The sequence below is a fragment of the Rhinopithecus roxellana genome, chromosome 4, assembly GCF_007565055.1.
Source record: "Rhinopithecus roxellana isolate Shanxi Qingling chromosome 4, ASM756505v1, whole genome shotgun sequence".
Taxonomy (NCBI): domain Eukaryota; kingdom Metazoa; phylum Chordata; class Mammalia; order Primates; family Cercopithecidae; genus Rhinopithecus; species Rhinopithecus roxellana.
Window position 1 is genome coordinate 4458524 of NC_044552.1, and position 25480 is coordinate 4484003.

Genomic DNA, 25480 nt, shown 5'->3' on the forward strand with positions numbered 1-25480 from the left:
ACAAAATGGTTTCCCTACATGAGTCTTATTGTACACAGGCATTTACAAATAGTGTTTTAAATATAGAATTAAAATGTATATTCCAGCCCTAACTAGAAGTTAGCAAGCATTACTTATTGAGTTTGACCAAAGTAGTTCATTCCAAAACATGAAAAGCTACAAACATTTAATCTCAGGTTCCTATTTTTAACAACAATATACAGAAATCTTCGCAATAGCCAATTTTTACTGAACCACCAGTGTTGTAAAACGCACAAATAAATTAGTCTTGATATACTTTTCCTTCCCTCCCTCACACTCCCCACCTGTTTTTCAGTTTCGGGAAAAGGCAGCCACTGATCTCCATGACACTCACCGGAATCATCTCTTCTGGGATGATAAAGGGGCCATGCCTTCCTTCCTTCCTTTCTTTCTCTTCTTTCCCTTTCTTTCTTTCCTTGCCTCCCTTCCCTTTTTTATTTCTCCCTCTCTCTCTCTTTTCCCTTGGAGACAGGGTCTCTGTCACCCAGGCTGGAGTGCAGTGGTGCAATCTCAGCTCACTGCAACCTCCAATCCTCAGCTCAAGCAATCCTTCCACCTTAGCCTCTTGAGTAGCTGGGACCACGAGCACACACCACCATCTCTGGCAATTTTTTTCTGTGTTGTGTATAGAGATGAGGTGTTGCTATGTTGCCCAGGCTGGTCTCAAATTCCCAAGTTCAAGCAATTCGCCCCCTTCAGTCTCCCAAAGCGCTGGGATTACAGGCAATTACACCACACCAAAGGGGCCATACTCTGGAGGAGGAATACAGAGCCTGCTCCAGCTGTTGGTCCACAGAAACTATGGGCGGCACATAGGAATATTCGCTTAAGGCTTGAGGGGCACAGGCAGAAAATCTGGGAGTCTCCAGCACACTCCTGCAGTGTGAACAGTGGACACTAGGAGGAAAGACACCCCCAGAGGCGCCTCAATGTGGACAGGCAAGCAGAGAAAGGGAAACTGCAACAAGACAATGTTCTCACAAGAATGAATGATGGCATCCCAGATGTGAAGGAAGAGGAGAGAACTTCTGAAACAGTCAAACCTGTCAAATGCGAAGTTCTAAACAGCACTACAGGAACCTGACCTGCCAGAAGCAAGGTGACCCTGACATACCTAACATGGTCAAGTAAAACATGAGGGGTGTGGGCCAAGCACGGCGGCTTACACCTGCAATCCTAGCACTTTGGAAGGCCGAGGTGGGTGGTTCGCTTGAGGCCAGGAGTTCGAGACCAGCCTGGCCAACATGGTGCAAGCTTGTCTCTACTAAAAATACAAAAACTAGCCAGGAGTGGTGGCACACGCCTGTAATCCCAGCTACTTGGGAGGCTGAGGCATGAGAAGCTCTTGAATCCATGAGGCGGAAGTTGCAGTGAGCTGAAATCGAGCCACTGTACTCCAGCCTGGGCAAAGGAGCGAGACTGTCTCTGGAAAGAAGAAGGAGGGGAAAAAATAGTAAAAATAAAAAAAAGAGGGGTGTGGACTGAATATCCCCTGGCGGCCCATTCCAGTTCCACAAACCTAAGATCTATGGACTTTCAATTACCATTTATAAAATCAAGAGAGAAAAAAAGGCTGGTGAGTGTTTAATAATCTGCATCATGAAGAAATTAAATATACCCCACTGGTTTAATACCACTAATTTTTGAAAATTAAACCAATGAAAATAGCAATATTCATGAGCCTAAGTGGTATGACATGCAGTTATATTCCAGTTCTTCAAATGGCAGTAGTAGTCAGTTTTGAACAGGAACTAGAATTTCCCCAGGCCCACAGTACCCCATGTTTTATTGGGACTTTGTGTAGAATTTCAAAAGGCCTTCTTGCCTACATTTATACTCTCTCTCAAATATTACAGTATTGAAGAAACAAACAGAACATGATGGAAGATACCCTTTGGTAACAACAGCCTGTACCTGACTCGGCCCATCTGTCAGTTAGAAAGCTGGTACCCCAAAGCGCAATGGAAAACAGCAAAAGGAGCAAGCACGTGGTAAAATGAGTGTGCAAAAACTGCTGTGAAAATTACACCAAACCCAGACTAGCTTGAAATGAAGAGGGGGTGATCAGAAAAGTAGTGGCAGGGAATGAATGGAAAACCTTATTCCCTTCAAGGTATATAAAAAGCATCCTCACATTAAAATGCATATCGATACAGAAAAAACATCCTTATAGAAACAGAATTATAAGGAAGCATTCTAAGATCTGACTTCTGCCAAAGTAACTCTAGGGCTCATGTTCCTATTGGTGACATAAGCCACTGCTCCATAGGAACCCCTGTGATTACAAGGTCAAATTTTATTCCATTATGCAGCACACTGACAATGCCTCTTCAGAGACATGATCTGTTAATGTATGAGTTATTATAATTAAGCAACACAGTTTAATGTCATCAAGAGGCTTTAATTAGAGAAGGCTGCCGTGTCTTCACGCTGTCAGATCAATTCCTGTTTGCACAACCGTACAGACTTATACATGCTCTGGGAACACCTCTGCATGTACTGAGCAAGCCCTCCTTTTGGGTTATGGACTTCCACACACTAAGATGTCATATTTTAAAGGTTTGCCCACTAAATGTATTTTGTGTGTTCATCCAAACAAGTCTCGGGGGGGCGGGGGGGAGCACCTTTCTCTTCTCCAGAACATCCTAATAGGTGGCTCCTTTGGAAAGATTACCGCCTCAGTGTTAGGTTTCCCTGGCCCCAAGACTCCCTGGTCATTTGTATGTTATGGTACCAACTTTCAATTTCATTTCTGATCATGCATAACGCTATTCTCTTTCACCTATGTATTCCTGAACCAATTTGGCACTCAACTAGCTAGAATATCTGATGGTTGGATAAATAAGATGCAGAGTGTTCATACAATGTAAAGTTTTTCAGCAATAATAAGGAATACATTCTGGAAATGGACAGTGGTGATGGTTACATGACACTGTAAATGTTGTCAATGCCACCTAATTGTACCCACAAAAAATGGTTACAATGATAAATCTGGTGTTATGTGTATTTAACCACCATTTTAAAAACCGAAGGAGGAGGTTAGAAATGAAGTACCGATTCACGGAACATGGAGAAACATAATGCTGTGAAAGAAGCCATACACGTATGGTCACATAGCATACGATTCCATTTATATGAAGTGGCCAAAACAGGAATATCCAGTGACAGAAAGGACATTAGTGGTTGCCAGGACCTGGGAAGAAATAATAACTGATCAGTACAAGATTTCCTTTTGGATTGATGAAAACAGTCCACAATTACATAGTGGTAATGGCTTGCCTAACTGTGAATATACTAAAAAACACCAAGTTGTATATACTTTAAAAGGGTAAAATTTTATGGTGTGAGGATTGCATTCCTACAAAGCTGTTATTGTTTCAAAAATAACAGAAGAATACCGGAAGAATCTTAAGAATCTTAAGAAACAAGGAGTAGACAACGAATGTATGTATTGAAAACTATTTTGGATTATTTATCAGGACAAACCCACACACAATTGTTCTCTTTCCAGCACTGCAGGATCTAGACAAGTGAACTGTTCAGGTCTTACGACAACTTAGAGGGCCTATCAGACTGGCAGGAGCTCAAAGGGGACAGCTGGACTTACGTAAGTAGCACCCACCACAGCTGCAAGTTAATTTCTTTTTCTAAACACTGTGGTCTCTTCTCCTGGAGCTGCTGTACAGGCTTTTGTCACTATAATAAATATTCCTTCAGAAGTATAGGGAAGTTAGGAGTAATCTGGAACAGAGCTATTAAATATTGCTCTTTCTACATAATAAAGCTGTTTTGATACAATGCTGCTTTCAAATACCTGCCAGGTTAATGAAATGAAAATTAAGATTTGGTGTTAACACTGGGAGTCTTGGATGGTAACACTATTACATGACATATTCTAATTCATTACTAAAAGAATTGTTCGAGCTCCAGTTAATATTGAGATATATGTAAAAATTAAATTCCTGAGATAGATTGCTAATTTGGTTTTTCTCAGATAACCATTTGACATGCCCTGTAAATATTAATAAATTATCAATAGTTGTTTCTGTATAAAATTCTCATTCTTTGTCGGCATTTTTTCCTAGCACATTCTAATCCCCCCCGCCCTTCCTTCCTCACTCTGACATATGGTGAAGAGCAACTGGTTTCGAGCTTGGCACTGTGACTATTTTCAAGGGCCTCAGTTCCTGCATCAAGCGTGCAGTGCTAATGGACTGCCTTAGCAGGTGTGCTCCCAAATATCAAACAGAACAATACAGTCCGGAAGTAGGGACAGTAAGTCTAGGATATTTTTGTTAACTTATGATTTAGAATTTCCCATTTAATATTTTCAGACACCTGTTGATTTTAAGAAATCACGGAGCCGGGCGCGGTGGCTCAAGCCTGTAATCCCAGCACTTTGGGAGGCCGAGACGGGCGGATCACGAGGTCAGGAGATCGAGACCATCCTGGCTAACACGGTGAAACCCCGTCTCTACTAAAAAAAAAAAACTACAAAAAACTAGCCTGGCGAGGTGGCGGGCATCTGTAGTCCCAGCTACCCGGGAGGCTGAGGCAGGAGAATGGCGTGAATCCGGGAGGCGGAGCTTGCAGTGAGCTGAGATCCGGCCACAGCACTCCAGCCTGGGTGACAGAGCGAGACTCCGTCTCCAAAAAAAAAAAAAGAAAGAAAGAAATCACGGAAAGGGAAACTGCAGAAGGAGGTCCCACCGTACTTTTTATGAGATGAAGTTTCATTCTTGTTGCCCAGGCTGGAGTGCAATGGCACAATCTCAGCTCACTGTAACCTCCACCTCCTGGGTTCAAGCTATTCTCCTGCCACCATACCCGGCTAATTCTTGTAGAGTTGGGGTTTCTCCATGTTGGTCAGGCTGATCTCGAACTCCCGACCTCAGGTGATCTGCCTGCCTCAGCCTCCCAAAGTGCTGGGATTACAGACATGAGCCACTGCACCTGGCCCCCCACTGTACTATTAATCGAAGTCACAGCTTACATTAGGATTCACTTGCTCTTTGTGTTCTACATTCCACAGGTTTTGACAAATGCATAATGTCATGGATTCCCCATTCAGTCTGGGGTATTTCTGCTGGTTTTTGTATTTTTTTGTAGACACAGGATTTTACCATATTGCCCAGGCTAGTCTCCTGGGCTCCAGTGATCGAACTGCCTCGTCCTCCCAAAGTGCTAGGATTGCAGGTGTGAGCTATCACACCCAGGCTTTTTGCTTTATTAAATGAGTAGTTAATTCCTGAACTACTGCTCCTTTCACAAGACAATGAAGTCTAGTGAGATGTCCTTGTACTTAAGGACTATCTTAGGAAACAATTACTTCATTACAACATGTAATACTCTTTCCCAGAACCTGAAAAAAATCACCTTTTAAAACCAGTGACAACGTTGAAGTATTCAGTCTCCCCAAAGCAGGAAAGTGAAGAATGGAAGGAGGACTTAAAATATATATTTTGAGAAAGCTTTTGATGTGACTTTCCCAGTATTAATCAATACCTCTTAGCAATGATTGCATCTTTTGGCTGATTCACCAAGAATAGCGACCGCACAGAGAAGTGTCTGGCTACACTATTTCCATGACACATTCTGTGAAGCATTCAAAATGTTCAATGCTTTGACTGTTTTCCGAATTTACACTCTATGCTTTTAATATATTAGAACTGATTTTTGAAATATATTGTCCCTTTAATCAACACCAGGCACTAATCTAAGATTGCCAACCTAAGTCATATTTCTGCTGGAAGAAAAAGTACACTGAAACAATTAACATTATTGGAAGAAAAAATGAAAAAAGAAGAGGGCAAAACCCACACACCATACTTCCTCCGGTAATGTGGTCGCGACCACTGTGTTGTATCAAACTCTGGCCACACAAGTGGATCAACTTAACCATTCCAGTGCTGGCGCAGGATGTGGACTCGGTGGTATTAATGAGAGCGCGGGCTTATAATGTAACCTCACCAGACCAAATAACCTCCTGGCCACACAAGTAGAAAATAATTAAAACAAGCACGATTCCAATTTAGCTTTGTAACCAGATGGTGAATGAAAAAGCAGACAAAGACTCGTTTTGTGAATAACCTGGGGAACAGCCCCTATAGTTTCTTTTAAAGTTACAGCCTGACTTGTGAAATCAAAGAGGAAAGGAAAGAATACACAAGTTCTCACCAGAATTCACTCCTAGAGCACATATATATCCTTTTCCTTAGGTCATGACCAGACAACATCACAACTCATTCCTTAAATGAATGTTAAGTTTAATCACAGTAAAAACCCAGAAAGCCACTGAAAATTCAGTGGTGGCAAGAATCTGCTGAACATCTATCTTAATGTTGAGCTCTGAGCTGTATGTAAAGAAATATACGAGATGTGTTTTTTAAACCATCAAGACTACAAAACAACATGAGTCACCACCCAGATTCTACAAAGATCTTTCCCCAAAAATAGACAATATTTGCAACCTAACATAGACTCATGCCTTCTTTGTCCTCCCTTCAAGAATAAGGGCATTTCATGGATGGGCAAAGGAAGAAAACATTTTAAAACCCAAAAGTTCCTAACTTTGCACAAGAACTCTGTCAGCAGTCTAGAAATGGGAAAATAAAATCCAAATGGCTGCCTGACCTTCACAGACTTAGAGCGCATGTGGTTTAACCTGCTTATTAATGATAAAAGCTCTCATTCATGAAAGGGAGATATTAACTAATCTGTGCATCCTCCAATGGGGATAAGGACAGCGAAAGAGGCCATCATACAGTCCAGTACTCCTTGAGATTCACAGTGAGCTTGCCCTGAGTCAAACAGCAAAACTGTGAGCTAGTTTATTTCAGCACAATAATCAAACTTTTCTGTTAGATCCCAGCAGGATGTCAACTTTCCCTGTAAACCCTACTCCTGCTCGCTGCTAGCAGCAGCTGACTTCCCCAGGCCCATCCCTCCCCAACCCACTCATTGCAGAATTAATCACAACCACAAAGCAGAAGAATCCCAGGCCAGAGTCCCAAGGGATAGTAAGATGATGACTAAGGAGGGAATTACAGGCCTGGGGTGATACCAAAATAATCCAAAAAAAACCAACAACAACAACAACAAAAACATACTAAAGAGACATTTGTTTCTGCCTCATTCAATTTAAGCACCAACGAAGATCGTTTCTTTGGGTTCCTAAATCCTGTTTTTGACCTACTTTGCTTCCTTGAGACAATGGGTTTACAATAGGTGTACAGACGCTCATGTGGCCCCGAGGGAAAAAGAAGAACCTAGAAAAAAAAGCCCATTATGAAGATATTACATTTGAAGATTTAATGTACTTTTCTGACTTTTAGTGCTGGTCACTGTCCACAGGCTCCTTGAACAAGGAAGGGTGTCTCCATGCCCATCCCCAGGAGGAGCCTCAGCAGCTAGGCATCTAAGGAAGGGCCCTTTGCACTCTACATACTTGACACGTACCCTTCCTGCAGCAAAACAATAGTCCACGCCATATTAACATGTGCTGCACAGGTGTAAATGAAGTCACTGTGAATTTTAAACAGAGGAAGGTGCTTCTTGACCATTTGAATCTCTTACTTGAAGCCAGAGACACGCTTACATTATGACTGTATGAATGTTCTGAAGTCTAGAGTAAAGGAGACTTTGGTCCTGACTTTAACACTTACTGTATTACACTGGGCAACCTAGATAAACAGTTGTATACGCCAAATTCTGCTTCTGGAACAACAGGAGTAAGCAGTCAATAAAATTTAGCAATGTTCCAAGCACCATACATCTAATCACTTAACCCTCCCAATGACAATAAATAATAGTAACCTTCGATTTTCAGCATTTCAAGTAACTATAGGTATAAGGCAAACTTGCAACCTGCAACAGCAACCTGCAGACACTGGTGTTATTAGGAATTGCAAGTAATACATGTAAAGCGTATCATCCTGCCCAGTACCTGGTACACAGTGGGTGCCCAGTAAATAGTAGCTTTACTATGTTTTGAAGAATTTGGAGATCCTGTTCACAAGCTCTATCGCTACCTGAATTCCATACAGGTGACTTTGTGGGGATCTTTGCTTCTTCAGAGCTCGAAACACTGTCAAGTAAGGGTATTTAGGAGCTACAAGGCTGGAAAGCCCTACCAGGGGTGTTGCAAGACACTGACCCTTAACATTCACCTCCTGGTTCCCTTCATGAACTCTCACACAGGGGAGAGTCTTCCATTGCACCAGTATTTATTGAATAGCTACATGTCCCGGGCCTGTAATAACTATTCACTGGCAATTCACTAAGAAGATGAATCAAAGGTGGCTAGGCTGGGGATAGTAGGGGTTCTCTGAAAACAAACAAGATACTGTATAATGTGTGTGGAGACAAATAGGAACGAGGTACACGCACCAGAGCTACTCCAACATGGAAAATGCATCTAAGGGGGAATGAAAAATGCTTCACAAAAGAAGTAACATTGAGTCTTGAAGGATGAGAATGTGAAAGTAAAGAGGGCAGAGACCGTGTTTCAGTCCAGTTCACAATCAAGCCCATTCATCTGCTGCTTGAATTTATTCTTTTTATAAAGACTGTCCTACAACCAAATTTCTATAGCTCTGCTGTTTTACCCCAGAGATTGCTACGTGCTCTTCTTTCCAAGGCTTCCTGTGTCCTTTATGACCTCCCTCCCTCATTCCTAGTCCTCTCTACTCCTCCCCACCATCCAATGGCAGCATGCAGGGACGCGCACACACACACACACACACACACACACACACACTCTTCCAGAATGGAAGGGATGGCAGCCTAATGCAGTATCACTCACATTTACACCTGCCCGAGATCCCATCATCAGATCTCCCCCTCGTGGCCTCACGAAGTAAGGTGAACATTACACATGTTGCAGACTGATAAGGGACTAAAATATGAAAATGTGCAGGAGTGAGGTGGAGGCTAGTCAAAAGGCGACTATGCAGTGAGCTATGATCGCGCCACTGCACTCACTCCAACCTGGGTGACGGGGCAAGCCCCTGTCTCTTAAAAAAGAAAAAAAAGGAACCTAGAAGTTATCATTTTTATTTGTCTATTTAAAAAATAAATTTTCAAAAAAGAAATAGCACCAACCCCCAAAAAGGGAAGGAGGAAGGAGCCTAACAGAGTAAGAGAGAAAAGGGGAGAAAAAAAGACCCCAAAGCAAAACCCATCAGCCGTGTTTCAGGTCGGGCCCAAATGTTGCTGCCAGATCAAATGGCCCACCTGCACTCTCAAAAGCTGTGGCCCTTGGAACAAGTGACCTCATTTATCCTCAAGAACAACAAATTAAAGAGAGAGAGAGATTAAAAACAAAAAACATGTTTTATCAACCCAACCAGTATCAATGTAGAGACCTTATTTTAAAATATGAGACTGACACTAGGGGAAATCTGAACACCTGACTCATTATGTCATCAGTATCATGGGTATGTTGTCTCTAAATAGAATTCACAGCTTTTAAAAATACTGCGCCGGGCGTGGTGGCTCATGCTTGTAATCCCAGAACTTTGGGAGGCCGAGGAGGGTTAATCACTTTAGGCCAGTAGTTTGAGACCAGTAAGGCCAACATGGTGAAACCATGTCTCTACTAAAAATACAAAAATTAGTCATGTGCAGTGCCACACACCTGTAGTCCCAGCTAGTTGGGAGACTGAGGCATGAGAACTGCCTGAGCCTGGGAGGTGGAAGTCGCAGTGAGCCAAGATTGAGCCACTGCACTCCAGCCTGGGTGACAGAGCCAGAATCTGTCTCCAACAAAAATAAAAACAATACTGACACGCCAGGAATGGTGGCTCACTCCTGTCATCTCAGCACTTTGGAAGGCTGAGGCATGGGGCCAGGACTTCAAGGCCAGCCTGAACAACACAGCGGGACCCCATCTACAAAAAATAAAACTTAGCTGGGCATGGTGGTGCACACATGCGGTCCTAGCTAGTGAGAAGGCTGAGGCAAGAGGAATGCATAAGCCCAGGAGTTTGAGGTCACAGTGAGCTATGATGGCACCACTGAATTCTACCGTCTCCACCTCCCACCCCCCAAAAAAAGGCTGAGATTTGCTTCACTTAAAGGTGTAAATGAAACAAAATTCACCATGACTTGATACTTCTGCAATTACAGGCTGCATAGTAGTACATATTTTCAGGACTCAAAAAAGCTATTGTTTACATGGGTTTCATATACACATTGATATTCACCGTACTAGAAATTAAAACAAATTTTACATTAATTCATTTAGAAAATTATACAACCATTACATGTTAACAGAAAGAAGATTTTTATGAAAACTGTATTTTACAAATTGAAAAAGTTGTGAGAAAAGTGGCACTCCCACTTCTGCAAGTATCTTTAATATCTGGCTTAACAGGAGTCAACACAGTTCTCCTAACTCAATTCAATCTGATGCAATATCACATATCATGTAGTATCTGGAAAGCCCCACTGCACGTTTGTGAGAAAATGAAGAAAACAATGTCTCAGTTTTTACCACAGTACTGCTTTTCACCTTGGAAACTCCCAGGAAGGGACTATGATCTAAGGATCCCTAGATGACAGTTTGAGAACCGCTTTGATGAAGTAAAGTCTACGGCAGTAAACAAGAATTTCCTTGACTTAGCAAGAATTCTATGATCCTCTTTATTCTGAGATGAAATCAAAGCCCCAAGTTGACAAAAAAGAACATCATGTCACCCCTGAACACCCTCCTGCACAACACACCATCACGAAGAAAGGGTCCCTGTGTAGCACGGACTGGTCAAAGGACCCTTAGACATTCCCACAGCTAAATTCAGGACAAGCTGTGAATGTTCAAGATGTACTTTCTAGACTGCTGATCCCTAATAGCAAATCAATATGCTGGGTCTCTTGACAAGCAGTTTTCTTCTAAATGAAATGGGGGGGGGGGGGGGGGGCGGGAAGAAGAAGGATAGATTACAGTATAACACAGAGAGAGCGGCTAAGATGAAATTGTTTCAGTTGTGTCTGTACACACACACACACAGGCACACATAAATACTGGGTCTCAATTCAAAAGTTCTTATTGCAAATAAAAGTCAAAATTAACAATAACACAATTCCCTCAGGGACAAGGTACAGATTATCAAAGTTTTTATAAAGAAAGACAATGGGAAGAAAAACCATGTTTGAAGAGAAAGTAAAGGTGGTGACTAAATTACGTTTAAAAAATCAAGTTTTGAAATTGTGTTACGGTCTTCATTTAAAAAAAAAAAAAGAAAGAAAGAAATTATACACACATACGAATACACAGAAAAACTCAAAAAGCATCTCCTCCAGCAAGGGATTAGGCAGGCTGAGTGCAACTTACTACTTTATTCCTTTCTGGGCTGTTGAAATTCTTTCACCAAGGTCAGGGGTTGCTTTCAGAGTTTAAAACAACAACAACAAAAGACATTTCTTTTTTTCTTTTTTTTTTAATAACAAAACACCTCTGACCCATACTTTGCTCCAAACAAATATTAACTCAAAAAGCAGTTGGTGGGAGTGGTGGCTCACACTTGCAATCCCAGCACTGTGAGAGGCCGAGGCAGGAGGATCACACTTGAACTCAGGAGTTTACAACGTGCCTGGAAAACGCAGCAAGGCTGCAAAACTACAAAAAACACAAAAATTGGCCAGGCACGGTGGTGCACACCTGTAGTGTCAGCTACTTGGGAGGCCTGAGACAGGAGAATTGCTTGAACCTAGAAGGTGGAGATGGAGATTGCAGTGAGCCTCCAGCCTGGTCAAAGACGGTCTTTAAAAAAGAAAAAGAAAAAAAGAAAAAAGAGGGGGATCATACTGCTCACTTTGGCAGCTCATATATTAAAACTGGAACATTACAGAGAAGATAACATGGCCCCCGTACAAAGATGACATGCAAATTCGTGAAGCTTTTCTTTCTAAAGTTATCACAAGCAAACTGGGGAGAAAAACATTATAAAACTCCAAGAGGAAACACGAGATAATCCTTCCAATCTTGGGTTATAGAAATATTTCCTAGGACACAAAAAGGATGAATGATAATACCTTGGGCTTCATACAAATTAAAAAGGATTTTCTTTTAAGTTTTTTTTTTTCTTTTGAGATGGAGTCTCGCTCTGTCCCCCAGACTGGAGTTGGAATGCAGTGGCAAGATCTTGGCTCACTGCAAGCTCCGCCTCCCAAGTTCATGCCATTCTCCTGCCTCAGCCTGAGTAGCTGGGACTACAGGCGCCCGCCAACACACCTGGCTAATTTTTTGTATTTTTAGTAGAGACGGGGTCTCACAGTGTTAGCCAGGATAGTCTCGATCTCCTGACCTCGCGATCGGCCTGCCTCGGCCTCCCAAAGTGCTAGGATTACAGGCGTGAGCCACCGCGCCCGGTCTTTTTTATTTTTTGACAGAATCTTGCTCTATCGCCCAGGCTGGAGTGCAGTGGCACGAGCTCGGCTCACTGCATCTTCCGTCTCCAGGGCTCAAGTGATTCTCATGCCTAGGCCTCCGGAGTAGCTGGGATTACAGCGCATACCACCACACCCAACAAAAGGAACTTTCTTTTAAAGGCAATGTTAAGAAATGTTACCAGCTGACTTGTGTCACCTAAAAAGTCTTATGCTTAAGTCCTAACCCCTAGTACCTCAGTATGTGACTGAATTTGAAGATTTGAAGTAAAAGGACATCACTAGGGTGGTCTCTGAGCACTGTAAGTTCAAGACAAAAGATGACAAGCTTGCTGTCAAGGGAAAAGCACCAAAGAGAGAAGGTCGAGGTATTTGATTGGAAGCCTTCCCCTGGTTTTACTGCTGGGGCAGTAGGGAGTCACCCACATATCTATGAAGAGGGCAAGATTTTCCGGTGCTGCAGCACACCCAGGCTGGGCTAGGGTGAGTCACACACACACACACACACACCCAGCTCATTCCTGTGATTGTAAGACAGAAAAGGAAAGAACAAGACACAGCTAATCCTATACAGTTCAGATATGCTTAATGGATACAGAAGGCAACGCAGGAGAAACGCATTTGGGAAACCAGGCTGTGCCTGCCTGCCTGGCAGGCAAAAGCCCACCACCCACACAGATCTAAGAGGTTTCTTACCACAGAGTGGAAAAGAAAAACAGTCAGAATGAATGCGTCAGGAAACCTACAACCAGAATGTTGTGAGGAAAAGTAACCTACAGTCCTGGTGTTTGCTACCTTAGCATTTACTAGAATGAGCCTGCTGCTACGACCAAACTGCATACAGTCCAATCTCAAATGAACCAGATAATTCAGAACAGCTTGGAATTTTTCTCTCTGGTTTAAGAGTATGCTGTTATGTTTATATTATGGTTATGCCTAATATTCTGGAATCTGGAATTCAGGGGGAAAGTATTATTTTGTTTGAAGACATAATTTGGAAGTAGTTTAGGAAATCAACTATCCCCTCTTCTCTATCCTGAAATCTCCCCTACTGCTACCCCCAGGGTTTACCAACTCCTCATACAAAACGTCACCCCCAAAATGAGCTGTTGGCTCCCTAATTTGCTGTTTGGCTAAATGACTTAAAGAGAGAAGTTCTGGGGCAGCCAGTGGCTTAGTTCAGATATTCCCTGACTCCTGGCTAAAACTATGGCCCAGGTATTTGGGTTTAGACAAATCCCTGAAATCTAAGCATTTCTCATGTCATTAAAACTCATTAAATCCTTGCAGGGTAGGTAGATGCTACCAGTATCTCCCACTTTGAAAAAAACGAATCAGGGAAGAATGTTACTTAAAGCAAACACCTAGCCAGTGTATCCAGTGCTTCCTGCACACAGACAAAACACACGGGGTGATAACATGTTTCACAGGCACTTGCAAATCAGTAACTGGTCTAGAGAGTGATCAACAGTGAATACGGCTTGCGTAGCTAGGACTACAGGAGTGTGCCACCATGCCTGGCGAGTGCCCTCTAACCAGGTCTTGGAATCAGAAGCACAGAAGACTGACTGTGCACCTTTTCCTCACTCTTATTGCTCCTTGAAAACTAAGCTCCAACAAATGATCCTATGATTCTACATGCCTTTTTGGATATTTGAAATTACAATTATGTGTTTTTCATCCTCCCAAACAGGAGCTATGCAGATTCCCCATTCTCGCATCAACCACTAGACACTAAATCTAATCCTTAAACAATTCTTCCAGGCCAAGTGCGGTGGCTCAGACCTGTAATTCCAGCTCTTTGGGAGGTGGGCAAACAACAAGGTCAGGAGTTCGAGGCAAACCTGGCCAGCAGGGTGAAACACCATCTCTATGAAAAATACAAAAAATTAGCTGGGCGTAGTGCCAGGCAGTGTAATCCCGGCTACTCGGGAGGCTGAGGCAGGAGAATCGCTTGAACCCGGGAGGCGAAGTTTGCAGTGAGCCGAGATCACACCACTGTACTCCAACCTCAGCGACAAAGTGAGACTCCATCTCAAAAAAAAAAAAAATTATTCCAATTAGAAAATTAGATGCTTTTCTAACTCACACTCTATTACTGAAGTCTTCAAAGAAAGCATTTGTTTGTACTTGTTAACTTACTTAGTCACTGACCCAAAGAAGAGTCAAGCAATTGGTTTGTAAATATGAAAAGCTGAAGGAAATGTTTTCTAATGACAAGTTATGAAACAGATAAACTTCTTGACAGTCACAGTCTTTGGTTCTGAATAGAGAACTTGATTTCACTGCCACTCACATTTAAGAAACAGAGCAGAAGTAATAAAAAGCTACAAACCATGTTTCAAGGCCCAATCAAAAAGGTTTACAAACTTGTTAAATATTTCCTGGTCAAACATAATTCGAATTGCAGGTTCTCATTAATGAAATATGTGCCATAATTAATATTCCAACACACTCATGTTAGTTCATTAGTTCATAGTTAGCCTCAGTTACACAGTGGACAACTCACAAACAACTATTAATAATTTCATGATTTTTCTTTGTGATGTAAAAAAATGACATTCCCTTTATCCCCACAAGAAGGTGTATGATTATACTGAGATTAAAACTTAATATATCATAACTTGGCACAGGGCCAGGTGTTTTGTAATTGATAACACTAAGTAATCAGACTGTTGAATTCTTGCACAGACCTAGTTATTTTCTTCCTAAAATCCTTTTAAGTTCCTGGCATTTTCAGTCCGCTCACAACATAGTAACTACTGCAAACTACTACTTGTAATAATGAAATCGTTCATATGATACCCTGCCTCCCATTCCCAAATTAGAATTCCACCATTTCATAAAACTCTCAAACAAGATGAATAAATGCGCCAATATCACAAAATTACTACAAACTGGAAGTCATATTTCACATGCAAGTTTCACACACACACACACACACACACACACACACACACACATACAGAGAGAGAGAGAGAGAGAGAGAATGACTCATATTCTTGCATGGCAATGGCTGAAAATACTATAGATTGGTCTCTAATTTACATACATTGCATATGAAAATGAGTTAGAGACCATATGGTTAACTCCACAAATGAAATATAGTAATTATTTCTTATATTATCCTTTCTGAATAACATCTAATCTAGCTACTAAAGGATTCCTGATTAGATAAGAAGGAAACATTTGGGTCATTAGCTATACAGTTTCATCTTCTTTAAGAACTGCATTGTAATGAATACCAGATGAATTTAAAGTACAGCAGGTTTCAAAATAAACTACAAATCACATTTACTTACGCTTTTGATAATGAGCAGTCATCATTTCACCTTCTACTTCAACCCACTTACATGACAGAATCCCCCAAAGCTACCAATCCACTCTAATTTGTGTAAAGTACAATCACTGAGTTTCTTAAATATATTTTTCTATTCTCACACTTACATTCCATGAACTACCTAATTAAATGTAAAGTCTTCCTCTTTTCAACTGGTTATGATGGAAAAGAAACAGAGTTAACGTATCTTGAATTACCGGCTTATAACCAACACCTTACCTGTGTCTTAACTGAATACTAAGTCATTGGAATTGTAGAGGACATTAACACTGTAATACATTTTCCATTCTCTTCATAAGCTTCCACAACCACAGTCTCTACTGGTAAGTTTTTGTTGGATACTGATACACACAGATCAGAGGCTATTCGGCTCACCATGGTAAGTATTTGAAGCATACTAATAAAACAATGGAAGAAACCGGCGAGATCAAAGTAACCAGGTTCTACTAATATAGCCTTGTCTACTTAAAATTGCTTGCATTTACACAGATACACTCCCTAACAAGGGTGTGACTGAAGTATCTCAGTGCTTAGCTCCACCTCAAATAAGGAAAGAGTCAAGGGGCTGAACTTCTCTGAAATCAAAAGGTAAATGATGCGGTGAAGCAAGATGCCTTGATGACTGCATCAAATTTGCATAATGTGTACCCACCAATTTTTTTTAATTTACATAATCTGCAACCATTGATTAGGTAGTTTTTCATCATATAAAGTTAAAGGGCCATCCTCAGGTTAAACTCTTCCTGCTTCTCCCTCAAACACAGATCTCATTTCCTAATTGTGTTCCAGAAACTATGGACAGACCGGATCCAGTGGCTCACACAGGTAAAGGCCTAAGCAGGTGGTTCACTTGAGGACAGGACTTCAAGACCAGCCTGGCCAACATGGTGAAACCCCGTCTCTACTAAAAACACATACACAAAAAAACTGGCAGAGCACAGTGGTGCACACTTGTGGTCCCAGCTACTTAGGAGACTGAGGCACAAGAATCGCTTGAACACGGGAGGCAGAGGTTGCCACGAGCTGAGATCACAGCACTGCACTCCCGCCTGGGCAACTGGCTTGAGGGAGACTCCGTCTCCAAAAAAGAAAAAAAAAGAAAAAGGAAAAAGAAACACAGAAATTCCATGTCACTCAGACACAAAATGGCCACTGCAGAACCACAGAGAGGAAAAAGTTATAAAAGATATGCTGACTGTCAGAGCCACTCTTTTAAAATTATTGTTCAAGGCAGCACAACTTCTCATTGGTCCGCCAACTTCAAACCTTGCCATGTTTCAAGACAGAATGAAACATCTGTGCTTGTCTAATGAATCTCTTTGATAATTTATAGCATTCCAAGTATGTTATATACATATGAGAGACAGACAGCATCCTCTCTCCCCCCAAGAAAGTGAATGAGCCATAAAAGCTAGCCATCCTACTCACTTTCTCTGTAACTACAAAGGGCCTAATTTTGTTTTTCATCTGCTACCCTAGAAAACGGATTGGACTGAATGTCTAGGCTGCTTCCTTATGTCCTTTTAATAAAGCCAGCCACAGTAAAGAAAACAGAAATTAGCGGGAAGTGCAGAGCTCTTTACCACTGGGATTCACAGCAGCCTTTGGACAAGCCATTATGGTTGTCTGGCTCCAGCCCTCTTCCCAATAACCACCACCCCCTTTCTCGCCTACCCCACACCACCCTCCAAGATCAAAAGCAGCACTTACTGTTTATAACATCCTGAGCAATCCGGGAATCTCAAGAGGCTTTTGTTGCCTTTCCCACCCCTCATTGTTTCTGCTCCAAAAAATGTTTTTTAATGAGACAAGCCAGTCCTGAAACAGGCACACCAGTGAATCCGGCCTGCCTCAAATGACAATCCTCTGTGATGCCTTGTAAGGAAAGGAAGGGGGGGGTGCCTCCAGTGAATGTCAGAACAAGAGCATGTGGTTCCCAGCCTGCTCACTCCCAGCAACTGCACAGTTGTGGGGCTGCAAAGGCAGCTTTTCTCCAGGTGGTAGCAACCACCATCACCAAAGCATAAACAAAAAACAGGAAGTTCTTCCTGGACAAAGACCTGCCTGTTGCATGTAGACAACTATGTGCCTCATCCCCCTGCACCTCACTGCTGTCTCCCTGTCCTTCTCCGATCGCCTCCATCTAATATGCTGTCTGGATCCACGTGTTCTCCAGCTGGGCCTTGGAATTCAGCTTTCTCCTTAAAGTTTCAATACAGATGGAGAAGTCCTATTAGTTTAATCTTTTATTTATTTATTTATTTATTTATTTAGCAGAGTTTTGCTCTTGTAACCCAGGCTGGAGTGCGGTGGCAGGATCTTGACTCACTGCAACCTTCGCCTCCCGGTTTCAAGTGATTCTCCTGCCTCAGCCTCCCCAGCCGCTGGCATTACAGGCATGCGCCACCACGTTTTAATCATTCCTGTTCTCACAGCTCATATATTCACTAATCTCGAGCAAACTCAAAACCTAGCAACTTCAGTGAACCCCAGTCCCAAGGCAAACAGACTACCCTCTACCTCCCTGTCCGTCCTCACCTCATCTGCTGGAACTTGCAGGCACTGCTGGCCAGCAACAAGCACAGCAAAAGAGGGGAGGCCTACATACACCAGTTTTGTGGGAGCAGGTCTGGTATTAAAGAAACAAACCCTGGAGGGATGGGCTCGCCACACCTCAGCTGTGTGCAACGCTACCCAAGGGTGCATCTAGCCTGAAGATGAAGGGTGTGGAGCTGAAACAAATACCGAGGCAGTCACGGCATTTTCTGAGACTCAAAATTCTCAACAAGAGTAACTCCAACTAAAACCCAAAAAAGACATTTCAGAACCAGCACCTCCGAGACGCAAGAGGGTACCTTCTGGCGGTGGATGATGGACCCAACAGTTAGTTATGGACACAGTAAGCACTCAGGTACCTTTGGGGAAAACTCACTTTTACTGATTAAGTTCAACCTCACTTTAAGTTCAAGAGGCAAAACTCCAGGTTTACTGAAGTAAAAGGTAAAAATTTCCTAGGGAGTTTTGGGGGAAATTACTCTTACCACAATGTTGGTTGAACACCCCAGATTTCAAACAAAACTGTATTTCTACCTGCAAACCTATGCATCACCTTTAAATGACTCTCAGTTACACAAAACCATAACCATAACCACCTTGGGAAACCAAACTATTATCCTAAATGAGACTTGCATTTTCCTGCAAAACAGAAAAAACTGTCATGTTGATATTGTCTGTTACGCTTCAGATCGATTATTTTTCAACTGGTCCTCAGAGCTATTTCTTACCCCTTTCTCAAGGGGATTTCACAGAGGGACAGGAAGAAATTATTTCTGATGAAAAAAAATTCTACTGCTAAATAGATAAAATCAAATTAAGTACATGCAACGAAGTACCATTTCTGGTTCTGATGGAACAAGAAGCACAAAATCACAACCCATTATACTCAAGACTGTCTACAAGAGATTCATTCTAGACCAAACATACACTAACCCCACAGCAACCCTATAACAAAGGTACTATTATCCATTTCACACCAGCAACTTGAAGCACAGGCTGGCTAAATGACTTGCCCAAGGTCATTCCACAAAGAGAGCTGAGATTCAAATCCAGGGTGTCTGGCCATAGCCATCTATTAACCAAATCATACCGCTTTCAAAGCTGTGTTAAAAACAATAGCTGTGGGCCAGGTGTGGTGGCTCACGCCTGTAATCCCAGCACTTCAGAGGCTGAGACAGGAGGATCATCTGACGTCAGGGGTTTGAGACCAGCCTGACCAACATGGTAAAACCCCGTCTCTACTAAATATACAAAAATTAGCAGGGCACGGTGGTGGGCCCCTGTAATTCCAGCAATTTGGGAGGCAGAGGTTGCAGTGAGCCAAGATCGCACCACTGCACTGTTGCCTGGGCGACAGAGCGGGACTCTGTCTCAAAAAAAATGCAAGAACAGTCCAAAATGTCTTCACTTCTAACCAGCACAAGCATGAGGACTACTGTCCTCAGCAACAAACCTCACAATGATTAAAGACATAGGAGTGTTCATTATGAAACACTCCTAACTGGCCACCTCTGTAGGGTAGCACTAAATCTGAGAAAGCAGCACAGAATCTGGCCAGGTATGGTGGCTCACGTCTGTAATCCTGACACTTTGGGGGGCCGAGGTAGGCAGACCACTTGACTTCAGGAGTTCATAAAACCCTGTCTTTACTAAAAATACGTGTGCCTGTAGTCCCAGCTACTAGGGAGACTGAGGCAGGAGAATCGCTTGAACCCGGGAGGCAGACAGAGGTTGTAGTGAGCAGAGATCGTGAAACTGCACTCCAGCCTGGGCAACAAAGTGAGACTCCATGTCAAAAAAAAAAAAAAAAAAAAAAAAGAATCTGTATTTCACATATGTTTTCAAGCCAGCAGACCCCACTTCAGTGGTACTTTCCGTATTAGTTGAGAAAATACTTAAGATAACATTTGTGGGATGAAAAAAAAAGGAAGCAGGACCCGTGTAAATTGTGTTCTAATCTTGGTTCCAGCTTATGCCCTCAGTCACTGGGGAATCAATCTGAAGACAAAGAATTTGGAAGTCATCATTTTCTTGTTTCACAAATTTGAGAGCCCTAAGAAACTCATTTCTGAAGTCACTAATGAATGTACTAAATGTATGGACAGCACATTGTGCCCAGTTAGCACACACTACAGGACTTGCTTCCTTCATTAATACACTTTCCCAGTTCTGCTAACAATTTTAACAGAACTCCTAAGTTGAAAAAACGTTTTATAAGACAGAATTGGGTGAAACACCACTCATTTATTTTGGTAACTTCAGGACAACCACAATTTCTGAGGATTTACAGCCTAAAAGTGACTTGAACCAGCTGAAGATATTTCACTTTTTTGACCGTATCTCATCTCAATTATTAAGGTATTCCAGTCACACTCTAGATACATGACTACTTCTAAATATATAAGTTTTCTGAGTTAAAATGGCAGGCTGCACACTTGACCCTATGGTTTACTGACTACATTATGATTCCCACATTAAAGATCAAAGCTATATGAGACACACTGGAGTTCTCTAAGACAAGGCAACAGGTCACATAGATCTTGGAAAGCCAGCTGATATAGATGGGCATCAACCTTGCTAATTCACCCATCATGGGTACAAACAGCATTCTAAAGGGACACAGCTCTCCTACCTCTCCTGTCTCTCATCCTCCCTAGTCCTGTAGATTGTCTACTACCTGGCATCTGAAGGAAGTTTGCAATAAAAACATGTCTACATTCTTCTTTCTGGCAGAATCAATTCACTTACACACAATGAGGATTTTTGGATAAGCATGCTGCTCTATTTCCCTTAGTTCTTTATTAATATAGGCATCATTATGTAAAAATTATTTCTAAGGCAAAATACTCTTCAAAACATATTGCTGAGGATACTATATTCCTTGATTTTAGAAAATGCATAATCCAAACCTGATTTTCCAATACGTAAAAATATGGAATGCTTCACAAATTTCCGTGTCATACTTGCATACGGGCCATGCTAATCTTCTCTGTATCATTCCAATTTTAGTATATGTGCTGCTGAAAGGATCACTCTTCTGTTTCTTCTGAAAGGCTTTTCTATAGTGGCAACCCCGACTAACCACACCAGGCTAAGTATGTGTATATTTTTTGAAGTAGTCGGGAAACCAACAGTAATAAAGGCAATTTATAATAATTTATACTAATTATTGCTGCCCATTCATTTCACAATCCCCAAACCTTCCCTAACCTACAGGGTCTACCTCTGGCGTCTATGTACCATGGATTGTCTGTGACACTGTTCCAATGCAAGTTCCCTCTCTCCTCTAACTCAAGAGACCTCAACTGTATCTCCAGCGTTCTGTCCGCTTCTATACACAAGCACCAAACTGATTAAACTATGCCTAATGTATGATTTATAACTAGCTCCTAATGTCGTTTATTAAAACTAAGCCCTGCCTATAAGAACTCTAACACCACAAATCACAATTTGAATGACAGCAAATTTCAAGATGCTATTTACTTATTATTCACTCCTTTAACAAATATTTAAGTACCACATGCCAGGCACTGTTCCAGGTGCTTGAGGTAAATTTATGAGCAAGATTCACCTCAAGAACAAAAGGATTCTTGCTCTTCATTTTTAAAAATTATATTATTACTTTATATTCTAGCAGAGAAAACCAAAACCACAAATAAGGTATTTGTAGTAGTGGCAAATGTTATAAATAAACGGGTAATTTGATAGAATCGCAGCAGGAGAGCACAGGACTGGGGGAAACAGGAGCCACAGCAACCTGCAGAGTGGATGAAGATTAATTTGAATACAGCCCCTGCCATCCACTACCTGAACACCTTAAACCCATCCCCTTGACCTTATCTATGAACAGCAGCACTGTTCATGGCTACCCAGAATTAGAAGGACTCGCATCAGGAAACCTCGGGCCTTGGGTCCAGATGTAGTATTTTCTCCCTAAATGAAGAGATAAAAACAAAAGCAGCACCTCCATGAGGGCTTCCGGACAGCCATGGGCCAGCAGAAGGTATAAGAATATTTCGGGAGAGACAGGCCAAAGATAATTACCAATGGCTACTCTCCTAGGCCGAGGGCAGGGATCATCTGCCACTAGGAGAAGAGGCTTAGACGACAAATGTATTCAAGATCTGAAAAAAATCTCCCCAAGCGAGAAGAAATTCATTTTCTAATAAGTGGTGCTTAAAACGCAGTTAAGTCCCCAAGTTTCTATACATCAACCAGAGAGTGTTTCCACCAAGACTTCCTGTTCTTTTCCAGATCTGCAAGTCAAAACACTAATGCCACAAGAAAAATACACCACTTCTGAATCTGTACCGCATGCTGCAAATTCCACAGTGCTCTCAAGGACAGCATGTTGCCTCGGCACCAACATCCTGCCTGCTTAGATGTGAACAGCAACCCTGGCTCAGCTCAGTGTTGGCAGCAGACTCCCCAGAAAAGCTGGCACTCTTCAAAATGGGAAGTCACCAATGAAGAAGCACAAATGCAAGACCCTGTCCGTACTGCTTGTGCAGTACCTCCTAGGGCTTGGGGAGTTGGGACATGTAGTGACCATAAACCCAGGCTACCCAACCCCAAGCTCCAAACAGTGGTTCTCAGGCACAGCGCTTTCTTCATACAACTAAAAACAAGATGTTACAGTGTACATACTCAGGTACACACAGCCAATAGAATGGGACTTTCTCATCCATGAAAACTGAGATTTTCCTGTTTCCTTAGGGTGCCATGGCTCCTTGATATTCTAAGTCAACATATTCTCCCTAACCATCGAAAGGAGATCAGGAAGCAGAGGACAGGGGTCCACTGCCTAACTCTGTAATGTACAAAAAAGCTCCAACGGCAATTCATTAACAGCACTGAATTCTTTTCCAAGAAGATTGTTTAAAAACAAGCAACATAAACGGAAAACTCCCACAGACTTTATGGAAGGCACTATTCTGAAACTGGAGGCTGCAGCTCGGTTTGCAGGAAAGATACTGAACCAAGAGAACCCCAGTGTTTTGTCTGAACAACAAGGCTTGGGTCTGTCAGTATGTTTGCTTGTTTTGTCCCCTAATGGGGTGGTGAGGGGTAAAGGTAAGGGCAGAATCTGGCTGGATCATCTCTCAGTTACTAGGTTCTTTCAGTGTGTGTGAAAGATAAGGCTACTTTAATGCCCACTTGAGAAAAAGACTACAGGGAATAACGAAAGGACCAGGCCAGCCTTACAGGGAAATAAAGAAACAGACAATGAGTGAGTCATAGGAAGAGAACAGAAAGACAGAGAGGAGACTACTGAACCATAACAGGAAGGAACAAACGATACACACAGCCTGGATGAATCTGAAAGCAAAGTGAAGGGATGTAGTGGACACAAAAGTGCTTCCATCTATATGGCATTTACAACAGGCAACGCTAATCTACAGTGCGAGAAAGCAGGTTGGCGTTGGCATGGGGGCACAGGACAGGAGCACAAGGGAGCTTTCTTGGGTGACGGGAGGGGCATATATTGATGGGATATATGGGATGGTAATACCCAGGTGTGTGCAGCTGTCATAAGTTATCACAGTGTACACCTGAAATGGTTGCATGCGTAAATTTTACTTCAATAAGATTGGTTTTTTAAAAAATCCAAACTCAGGCCGGGTGCAGTGGCTCACGCCTATAATTCCAGCACTTTGGGAGGCCGAGGCCGGTGGATCACGAGGTCATGAGTTCCAGCCCAGCCCGGCCAAGATAGTGAAACTCCGTCTCTACTAAAAGTACAAAACTTAGCCAGACGTGGTGGCAGACGCCTGTAATCCCAGCTACTCGGGAGGCTGAGGCAGGGAACTGCTTGAACCTGGGAGGTGGAGGTTGCAGTGAGCCGAGATCGCGCCACCGCACTCCAGCCTGGGTTACAGGGCAAGACTCCGTCTCAAAATCAAAACTGACTTACAAGGTTTTTGTTTCTGTTTTTTAAATTCAGACAGTAGGGGTGCGTATGTAGAATGAGTTATGACAATTTGTTAGATTAAATTGATTTCTCTGGAAAGTAGCCATCTAAATTAAGTAAAAGTTAACGCCAAAAGCCACACCTCTGGCAATAACAAGCCAGGGACCTGGTCCAAATGTGGAAAATTTGCCCAAGTTTCATGTGGTTAAAAGTGACTTATTAAAGAATATTTTATAATACAAACTCCCTTTTGGGGCTTTAGGGTATTAAGAGGAAAAAAAATTTTTAAGGAAAATATTAAGGGAGGGGGGGGAGTTACCTTTTTTGCAAGCTGAATCAGAGTGCCATCCGTGGCTTGTGTTAAGGAATTTGCTTTTGTGTTGTGCAGAAAGGCAGATCTAATATTCAATATTCACCTATGGGGGAGAAAGGCTTGCTCACAAGTCTTCAGACTTTTTCTAAGTATGTCCATACACAGACACCGAACGTTCACTCTCTTCCCTCTCAGCTCCTTCTCTTAGGAAAGGTTCTACTTTTATTTTTTATTTTTATTTACTTTTTTTTTTTGAGATGGAGTTTCACTCTTATTGCCCAGGCTAGAGTGTAATGGCGCCATGTCAGCTCACCGCAAAGTCTGCCTCCCAGATTCAAGATTCTCCTGCCTCAGCCTTCCCAAGTAGCTGGGATTACAGGCATGTGCCATCATGCCCGGCTAATTTTTAGTACAGACAGGGTTTCTCCATGTTGGTCAGGCTGGTCTCGAACTCCCAACCTCAGGTGATCCACCCGCCTTGGCTTCCCAAAGTGCTGGGATTACAGGCATGTGCCATCATGCCCGGCTAATTTTTAGTAGAGACAGGGTTTCTCCATGTTGGTCAGGCTGGTCTCGAACTCCCAACCTCGGGTGATCCGCCCGCCTTGGCCTCCCAAAGTGCTGGGATTACAGGCATGAGCCACCGCGCCCGGCCTCTTCAGACTTTTTCTAATGTAAAAGTGTACCAGAGAGGCTCACCATGCCCATGACTGGCACAAGGAGGTGTGAGGCTGGTGATGGGCACTACCAGGGGTTACTGGATTACGAGCAAGGGTGATATGAATCCTCTAAGATTGCAATTCCTACTGTCACAAGCCCCACTGATACGCCATATGGAAGGGTCTCTGAGACCAACAGCTTATTATAGCATTATTATAGCAACTATCTCACTACAAACGTGCATGTTAGCCCTGGAACTAAAATACCCACATCCCTAAGGATGTGAAGTCCT

The 25480-nt window shown here is 42.4% G+C and overlaps 1 protein-coding gene and 2 non-coding genes across 6 annotated transcripts in view; 1 reads left to right on the forward strand and 2 right to left on the reverse strand.

The window, feature by feature from the left end:
• JARID2 (jumonji and AT-rich interaction domain containing 2) overlaps window positions 1–25480 on the reverse strand; it is a 280018-nt gene that overhangs the window by 187337 nt on the left and 67201 nt on the right. The window lies entirely within an intron of this gene.
• LOC115897129 lies at window positions 11827–11932 on the forward strand. Its single transcript, XR_004057068.1, has one exon. It is a non-coding gene; the product is annotated as a U6 spliceosomal RNA (small nuclear RNA).
• LOC115897080 lies at window positions 21231–21337 on the reverse strand. The gene has a single exon (XR_004057027.1). It is a non-coding gene; the product is annotated as a U6 spliceosomal RNA (small nuclear RNA).